This window comes from Meriones unguiculatus, chromosome 17, assembly GCF_030254825.1.
Source record: "Meriones unguiculatus strain TT.TT164.6M chromosome 17, Bangor_MerUng_6.1, whole genome shotgun sequence".
Lineage (NCBI taxonomy): Eukaryota > Metazoa > Chordata > Mammalia > Rodentia > Muridae > Meriones > Meriones unguiculatus.
Window position 1 is genome coordinate 88,377,538 of NC_083364.1, and position 10,253 is coordinate 88,387,790.

At 36.9% G+C, this 10,253-nt stretch overlaps 1 pseudogene; it reads left to right on the plus strand.

Moving 5' to 3' along the window:
- The first annotated feature begins 8,919 nt into the window (after nucleotides 1-8,919).
- On the plus strand, nucleotides 8,920-9,178 carry LOC110544606 (large ribosomal subunit protein eL42-like; annotated as a pseudogene).
- The last annotated feature ends 1,075 nt before the right edge of the window (nucleotides 9,179-10,253 follow it).

A 10,253-nucleotide genomic window follows, 5' to 3' on the forward strand; every position in this document is an offset into this window, starting at 1 on the left:
TTGGGATACACCGAGAAAGAAATCCTAATCCTAAGGGGAAGGTAGAGAATTCTTTGAAATAAAGATAGGAAAACCACAGCACACCTGTGCTGAAATCCCTGTATGCAAGTTGCGACCAGCTGGGATGTGGACTATAAGCAAGTGAAGAGTCTTAAATGTAAGGAAAAGGGTAAAATAACTAGACAATATGATATATGTAAGAATGTTAAATAGCCTCCCCTATCTGTGGACTTGGAGAAGGGCATAGGAAGGGAGGATAGGATTGGGAGGGGAAGAAGGAGGGGCTACAGCTGGGATACAAAGGGAATAATCTGTAATTAATATAAAAAATAAAAGTTAAAAAAGAATGTTAAATAGCAATATCAACAGACATGCTAACAAGGAAAGGAGAAATTTTTTGTAGGGTCTCATGCCTAGAAAAATAACTGTAGGCAACGAGTGACTGCTAATGACTAATGACTGCTGGGAGAAGAAGAAATAGCCTCTCACAGAGATGGGCCCCATTACCGAATACCCAGTGCACTGATCAGCCCTAAAACCAAATAAGCAACATAAACAGACTGAGCAGATTGTATTTGTATACATACATACATACATAAGTGTGAATGCAATAATCATTAAAAAAAAGGTTATCAATTTGAAAATGGGAGGGGGGTAAAGAAAGGATTGGAGGGTGAGACCTTGTGGGACCTGGAGAGAGACAAGCAAATAAAAGAAGTAAATATAATTTTTCTTTAATATGTGTTAAAAATTAAGTTAAAAAAATAAATGTGGTCTCTAAGTTTAAAGAAAGCAGCTACTTTAGAAAAAAGCAATAAGAAAGAAATAAAAAAATGAGACCAAATTATTACCTTTTAATGTATAATCTATAAAAAATGTAGGATGTAGACAGATGATGATGAAGATAGATAGATAGATAGATAGATAGATAGATAGATAGATAGATAGATCCCACTTTAAATGACAAAATATACATTTGGACCCTTCCTCAAATTACACTAACAGATAATAATGAGTAGTAATTAACTTGTTGCATTATAATATTATTTTATTGTGTCATTTGCCTTTTCCTCGCTTTTCTGAATCATTTGACAGAAATGTTTACTACATATGACAGTTCAACTTTGTCTATTCCTACGAAGTTTATAAATGTATATAGAACTGGGACAATTATCATACCACAACCAAAAATGAGAATTATTTTCCCACAAAAGTGGATTTATAAATTATTTGTCACCCACTTCACTGATCTGATTTCTGATCCTTCTTCTTTCCAGCATGTAAATACCGTGAGGAAACAAATATTACATTTTGCTTTCTGTCTATCACCTTTCACTTGGGATGGTATCTTTTTATTATTTATATAAACAGTAATGTTTATTAGATGTGTATTTCCACTTATTGCAATATGCATTTTATTGTAAGGATATATTGGTTTGCTTACATATTCATTACTCAATGCATACTTGACTTGTTTCCAAAATTTTTTTAGCAATGGTTTCATTAGAATTTTAGCACAAGATGTCACTTAGTCCATTGTGTGTTTCCTCACCAGAATACCAGACAGATTGCTAATGTATCGAGAAATGTATTTCTCACAGTTCTAGGTGCTGGGAAGTCCACTGTGAAGGTACAAGTATCTGGGGAGAGCCTTTTGCCTGTGCTATGGCACAGTGGGAGGCTAAGCATTAGAGCCAAGATAGCACAGGAAAGAAGACAGACCGAAGAAAGCCAACTCACTTCGAAAACATGCCCACTGTTGTCATAACAAACAAACTCCCACCAAAAGCACATTAGTCTATTACTCCTGAAAGATACCGACTCAAATCAGCATTTCATTGTGAATTTTCTGTAGCACATAAACACTGGGCCCTAAACCTTAGCAACAGAGGAGACATATGGTAATTTAAATAAGAAAGATTTACTGCAAGGAATTAGGTAACATCTGAATTGACTTAGGTGGGGACTGATGAATTAAAGGCAAAGAGAGCTTTTAAATTATAAAGTAATAGCAGGAATAAGAACCATCTTTACCTCTAAGGTTGAGAGGTTCTAATAGTCTACTTCTCTGTGCTTCCCAGGACTGAGAATCTTAATTCACAGGAGGAGGAATAGTCACAGCAAAACTATTATAATAGTCAAGACCTGGTAGTAGTGATAAAATATATACTGAGGAAGACAGAATTACTGCAGATTCCTAAAGATCTGTTCTTGTACAAAGTTATTTTGGCTCTTAAATATCCTTTATTATATATATTTTAGAATGAACTTGTCTATGAAAATGAAGAATGTTAATATTTTGATGGGAAAAATGTTCATTTGCAGGCCAATTTACCACGCATTGCCACAGAGCAATGCAGAGTCTCACAACAGGAATAAAGACTAGCATTTTAACTTTCAGAAGCAATGAATCCTGATAATCAAAAAACTCTGAATTATTAAGAGCGAATGGAATTCATAATTGTTTTTTATGATTTATTTAATTTTATTTTATGTGCATTGGTGTGAGGGTATCAGATCCCCTGGAACTGGACTTAAACAGCTGTAAGCTGCCTTGAGGGTGCGGCGAGTTGAACCTGGATCCTTTGGAAGAAGAGTCAGTGCTCTTAACCTCTGAGCCATCTCTCCAGCCCTTCATAATTTTGTTAATCTAATCATGACTAGTTTGTAAAATGACTACCAACACAAATCAGAAAAGATACATGTGAGGAGATCAAAAAATATATTTTAAAATACTATTTTTATTTAAAAAGATAAGAAACCCAAGTTTGGGGATATTGAATGGATGATTTTGAAATGGAAATAAAAAGCCTTGTATGAAATTTATTTGCAATCATGCACACAGATCAAAGAATACTTAGTGATCTAAAGAAATTAGATCTAGGATGCTCAGTATAACTTTCCCAGGGGAAATCCATCTTCACTAGAGAGTCTGTGAAACTTCTTGTCTTTGTTTTAGTAATTTATATGTATGTAAGATAATGCTGAGATTTAGAAGATTTATCATGGTGAATAATTCTGCTAAAGGGCAGTATCATCTTGGACAAATAGCTTAAGTAACAATTGGCATATTTCTTATTTATTTATTTATTCATTCATTCATTCATTCATTCATTTTACATCCAGATTTTAGACTCCCCCCCACCTTGGTCTCATCCTCCCTCTGTCTTCACACTGTTCCCTCTCCCCTACTGCTCATATAAGGAAATCTCCCTCAACCCACCTAGCACATCAAGTCACCTCAGGACTGAAAGCATCCTCTTCCCCTGTGGCCTGGGTGGAGCCCCTCAGAGGACAGCTATGCTAGCCTGCTGTCTACAACCATAGCAGAGTACTGTTAATAGTGTTACAGGTTGGCTCCCTACCATGGTGTGGCCAGGAATTAGTTGGACATTCCCTCAATCTCTTCTCTGTCTTTATCTGTGAACATCTGGTAGGTAGGGTAAATTTTGGGTCGAAGTTTTTGTAGGTGGATTGCTGCTCCTCTCCCTGCATTAGGGGTTCAGTCTAGTTAAAGGGTGTCCCCTTCAGTCTCTATGTCTCTCCATACAACAGGCTATCCAACCAGGTCTACTCTCGTTACCATCACTGCATCATGGAGAACAATTTTCTCTTTGTAAAAAAAAAAAAAAAAAAAAAAAATGGAGGAGAACAAAGCAGTACCAGACACAAAGTTATTCCACTTGCCTAGTTGAACTCCTGTTACTGTCAGAATCGTTTTAACAGTAACAATAAAGCCATTCACCTGGGGTTTATTAAGAGACATGGTATGTATTTACCTGCCATGAAAAATATTTTCTTTTTACAAAGAACCTGAAAAGCATGGAATTGTATTTCCTTTTATGCAGCTGGAAAAGCTCAGTAGCCAGTTCCTATTTCATGGCATATATACTTTTTAGGTGAAAGCAGAAAAATGAATGAAAAAAAAATAAAGAATAAAACACATTGTTACAAATGGATATCAGACACATACATGGGTTTCATTTCAGATATTAAGCAGATTTCAAAAAAGTATAAAAAATGCCCAATTAAGTAGTATGACCAGAAACTCCTGAACTTGTTTGAAGTGAAAACAAGTATCTGGACACATATAAGGTCAGGGACAACCTTGAGTGTTGGGCCTCACCATTCAGTTGACAGGGGATGATTTTTTTGTTGTGCTGCATCTTTCCGATTACTTGACCAGGAGCTTTGGGGATTATTTGTCTTCCCCAGATGAGCATTGGGATACTTGCAATATACATCTAGATTTTTTTGTTTGTTTGTTTGGTTTGGTTTGAGTTATGAGATTTGAACTCAAATCCTCAATTTTGTAACAAATGCTTTTACTGAGTCATTTCCCTGTACTAGCCCAGCCTTTCATGAATAAAGTCTTGACTGGCAACAATCTTATGAAAACAGTTATCAATGAGTGGAACAGAAAACTTTCACAAAGTATTATATCATCTTTAACAACAACCTCCCTTGAAGGGAATCCTGTTTTCTGTAGTAGTTATATCCATGATTTTTCCAAAAAAATTTTTTAAATTAATATAGATATATTTTATTCAAAATGTTAGTATGTAAGTGATTAGTATTAAGGGAATTGAGCTATGCACACATTTTCTCTTTTGTCTTTTCTAAAAGTTAGTGTTTAAAAGCTCAGGAAGTCTTATTTAGCATGGAGAAGCAAAAGTGCCATTTCAGAATAAAAGCAAGTATCAGAGTTGCATTAAAATTGACTAGACTAACTATGTTGGAAAGGTATAAAAGACCTGCTCTTGCAGGTTCTAAAATATTTAATAAATTATAAGGAAAACATATTAATCAAGTGATAATTTTACTTGCTTCCTCTCGATGCCAGGTTCCAACGGGAAGTTATTTCTTAGTCTGCACTGCAGATTTCCCCCTTTTTTCATATAGAACTTTCAGAAAACTATTTTATGCAATCAATGTTTAAGCCACCAGTGAAAGCTGATGAAACTAAGGACCACAGTTTATTTCCTTCTCTCCAAATATGGTGTGGAAATGAAGATGATTCTTTTAAGATACTTAAATCTAAAGCATGGCTCTGGAGTGAAGGAGGGCGCCTTATGTGTACCACACGAACTGAGGATTTCGTGCAACAAGGAACAAGTGCTGAATGAAAGGAACAGCTGAGCAGAGAAAGTGCTATCAACAGCAAACAAACACATAAGATCACAGCAATGTCCTCTCCTCCTGGCCCAACCCTCCCTCCTTTTGCCTGGTCCCCTACACCTTAAGAAAGGGAATAGCACCTCCTCCCCACATACAACATAGTCCTAAATTTGCAGCAGGACTGAGTCCATCCTCTTCCTCAGTGACCCGGCAGCCCCAACAAGGGGAAGTGGGCAAAAAGCAAGCAATAGACTCCATGTCAAACACAGCCCCCACTCCACTTCATAGAGGTCCCACATGAAGCCTGAGTTGTCTATAGGGTACATCTACAGCAAGCCTAGGTAAGGTCCAGTTCTTGGAATGTAAGGTGAATAATAAATAATTAAACAGTAACAATACTAACAGCAACAACAACTCAACCTAATAAACTAGGAAAAAAAATCACAGCTCTAGAAGTATCACCTTCCCTAGGTCTTCCTCCAGAGGGAACAGCTCTGCATAAACACAGACCAGGAGAACAAAATTTCCCTAGGATCCAAATCTAGAAGCATTTACAGATGCGAGGCTGTCATCATCCAACTTCACAGATGGAGAGACCCTCATTTCTACACTGTGTGCACATCCCTTACCACTTACCCGGCCCCCAAACCAAGGCTTTACATTCCCATGTCATGCAGACCTTCTATTCTGTATACTCTGTTCCATTATTCAGACTTTCTTATCAATTAAATATCATCTATGGATGGCTTCCAACTTTCAAACATTTTTGGATTTCTGTTTTCTTCCACAAGACAGAACATTTCACAACCTTTGGAACTGACTGATATGTTGGGAGCTCCCTTGTTGCAAAATACTCTGAGGTCCCTGTCATTGTCCATCTGCATCCTCCTCAAACTTCCTATCTCAGTCTTATGTTATCCTTAGAAGTTTGATAAACCCCGTGTTCAAAACAGTGTCATCATTTTCTATGAAGGACAGGATGCTTCCCTCATATCACTTTATGATTAACTTATGCATTTAGTTCTTTATATCTAACTTTTCCCCAAACCCCAAGCTGTAATTGAGCAGGTTCACATTTCCCCTAAGACACTGAGATGTAACATATACATGCTATGTTCTCACTCAACCTTTTAATAAAGGGATTAGTAATAGAAAAAAAGAATTTTCCTTGTGATCAAAAGCTTGGAAATGGATGGAAGACAAATTAAATTATAAGTATAGTAAAATCTTCACCTTACATGAAATATTTTTAATATTTCATTTTTCATGAAATTTTTTAATAAATATTTCATAAAATTGAAGAGCAAATGATTTTCAGAATTTAATTGATGCTGTATTTAAAATGGAACTGTTATAACAATAATTCATATGAGAACTAGGTTGCTTCCAAGCATGTGTACAAAAAAAATACTCAACTCCTTGATACAGCCTACTATTTTTAATGCTCATGAATCAAAAGAATGGTAAAAAAAAATATAAGGATGTAAATAAATATCTATATTTATTTATTTTGTCATAAATATTAGTATTTTAAATAACAAACTTATCAAATGAATCTAGTTAATGCTTAGGAGAAATTCAACATACTGGATAGCTGGGGTGTATTAGTGGTGGAATTCTTCTCTGAGAAGTAGGGGAGAGGGGATAAGGAGAAGAGGAAGGAGAGACCTAAAGAAAAGGAAGGGGGAGACTACGATTGAGATATAAAGTAAATAACTAAATATATAGATAAACAGATAAGTAAATATCAGTTAGAAATTATATGCATGTAACAATAATTAATATAAAAAGAATTCATGAATTTGAGAGAGAGTAAGAAAGTTTTGGAGGGGATAAAAAGAAATAATAAAGAATACAACAGAAAATTATTTTAAATATCTCACCAACATTATATAAAACATTTCTATGAAAGGTTAAAAGGTTAATATGATTTGTAAGTATGGGTTTTTTGTCTTTAATACTTTCAAGAGCTCTGAGAAAATAAGAGGGGTTTTTTTTGTTTTTGTTTTTTGTTTTTTATCTTTAGCTACTTTCAAGAGTATATTAGTATGGTTTATATTTTGGTCCTGCAGCAAGATGAAAAAAGAGGCTTACACTTACTCAGCTCTTACTCATACCTGGCTTTTTTTCTACCTTAGTTGTTCATCGTTGTAGACATAAGAACTTTCAGAATTAAAAAAAAAAATACTACAAAAAATTCCAAGTCTATTTTAGTTAAATATGTGCGTTAAGTTAAAGTTAAAATATATTTTTTGACTATTCTATTTTCCTTTTGCATAAGGGTTTCCATGTAAAATGTAAATATTTTATAAATATGTTTTTAAAAGTATGTGCATGGTTACATATTTGTAGGATTGCTATCCTCTTGTGCTTTTTTTTCATTTATAAACATAGGTCTGTGTTTATATGAGCATTGCAGGTAACATGTATTGGTATCTGAGTACAAAGTTAAAGTAGGTTTCTTATCAATGCATTTGGGAAACACAGGCTGGCTGGTAAAGCATGGCACAGTTTAAAACACAACAAAACAAAAACCTTCAACTCTTTCTGTCCGAAACTTTCCCCACTACTATAAGTGAGAAAAGATGAATGAAAATTACTATTAAAGAACAGAGTGTTTCAATGCATATTTAAAAATTACCTAGGACAGTGACTTTTTTTTTATTGTGAGACACAGATGTTTATCTGAAAAGATGATTTTGGGCTTAGAGAAGAAGTTTTTTTTTTTTTTTTTTTCCACAAAAGATTTGACTTTTTATTACTGCCAACACTCAGAATTGGAGGAACACACCAAACAACATTGTGCAATCTTAATTCTCATCTCCTCCATTCATAAATAACATTTCTTCCATTTGAGCACAGTTTCCAAACACAGGCTTCAAAGATCCTTGCTCTGTTAACAGAATACAGGTGTGGTTTGTTTTTTATGTTGCTACATTTTTATTTTCATTATTATTATTATTTACACTTTATTCACTTTGTGTCCCAATTGTAGACCCCTTCATCATCTCCTCCTGGTCCCACTCTCCCTCCCTCTTCCTCCCTATCCTTCTCCCTAGTCCACTGATAGGGGATGTCCTCTTGAGCGGACATGGGGTAAGATGATCAATCCTCGTTTAGAAAGACAGATGGGATGTGCATTGAACGTATGACAGGAGTCTACTGAGCGCATCTGAAAGACTCTAAGTAGCAGTGTTTTCAAAGCAGACTCATGACCAAACCTTTGGCAGAGTACAGAGCATCATAAGAAAGACGGGGAGTTAGTCTGATGGGGAAAGGATAGGAGCTCCACGAAGACCAAATATATCTGGGCACAGGGTCTTTTCTGAGACTGACATTCAACCGAGGACCATGTATGGATATAACCTAGAACCTCCACTCAGATGTAGCCTGTGGTAGCTCAGTAACCAATTGGTTTCCCAAAGTGAGAGGAACAAGGATTATTTCTAACAGGAACTCAATGACCGGCTCTTTGGTCTCCCCACCCCTGAAGGGAGGAGCAGTCCTGTTAGGCCACAGAGGAGGGCTTTGCAGCCAGTCCTGAAGATACCTGATAAAACAGGATCAGATGAATGGGGAGGAGGTCCCCCCTATCAGTGGACTTGGAAAGGGGCACGGTGGAGATGAGGGAGGGAGGGAGGGACTGGGAGGGAATGAGGGATCGGGACACGGCTGGGATACAGAGTTAATAAAATGTAACAGATAAATAAATTAAAAAAAAAAAAAAAAGACTCCCTGGATAAACTTCCGTTGCCGGCGGCGTTTCCTCTTTCTTTCTGCGCCGATATCGCTTGCACGAACATGGTGAACGTTCCTAAGACGCGCCGGACATTCTGCAAGAAATGTGGCAAGCACCAGACCCACAAAGTGACACAGTACAAGAAGGACAAGGACTAAGCCTATTTTCCGCAAAAAGGCTAAAACTACAAAGAAGATTGTGCTGAGACTTGAGTGTGTTGAGCCCAGCTGCAGATCGAAGAGAACGCGGGCTATTATGAGATGCAAGCATTTTGAACTGGGTGGCGATAAGACGAGAAAGGGCCATGTGATCCAGTTCTAAGGCGATTCGGTGATCATGAGCCTTTGTTCACCTCACTTGATTGCAGTTGGTCTTTTGCGGGGGAATAAACTAAAGTTTATGCTTGGTTAAAAAAAAAAAAAAGACTCCCTGTTCTCTTCAAAGTTTGTTTGAGAGTCTCTGCATCTACTTCCCTCCCCTATTGAATGGAGTCTTTCAGAAAGTATCTGTGGTAGGTTCCCATCCTGTTCCCTCTCTTCTACTGCTTCTAGTGTCTAGCCTGTTTTTCCTTCTGAATGAGAATTAAGCATCTTCACTAGGATCCTCCTTGTTCAGCTTCTTTAGGTCTGTAGAATTTAATATGTTTATCTTATTTTACATGGCTAATCTCCACTTATAAGAGAGGATATATCATGTGTGTCTCTCTGCTTCTGGGTTACCTCACTAAGGATGATCTTTTCTAGTTCCATTCACTTGCCTGCAAATTTCATGTATTCCTTTATTTTAATAGCTGAGTACTATGGAGGCCACTTGGACACTGAACTACCATAGGCTACCTCTGTGCAGGGTTTGCAAGTCATCTCCATGAGTGGTTCTTGGCTGGAGTATCAGTTTCAGAAAAGACCCCTGTCCCCAGACTTTTAGGATCTGTCCCTATCCTTGTGGAGCGCCTGTCCTTTCCAGATCTCACTATCTCCTACTTCTTTCAGAAGATTCCCTGTACTCTGCCGAAAGTTTGACTATGAGTCTCAACACATCAACTGATTGGCCTGCTCTTTGATCACCTCCCCTGAGGGGGGAGCAGCCTTACCAGGCCATAGAAGAAAACAATGCAGCCACTCCTGATGAGACCTGAAAGAATAGGGTGAGAGGGAAGAGGAAGAGGACCTCCCTTTTTAGTGGACTGAGGGAGAGACACAGGTGTGGAAGAGGGAAGGTGGAATTGGGAGGGAAGGATGGAGGGAGGTACAGGAGTCACACAACGTGAATAAACTGTAATTAATAAAATAAAAATAATTAAAAATAAAGAAATAAAAATAAACATACATATATTTATTTTAAAAATAGCTGAGTACTATTCCATTGTGAAAATATACCACAGTTTCTTTGGTTGTGG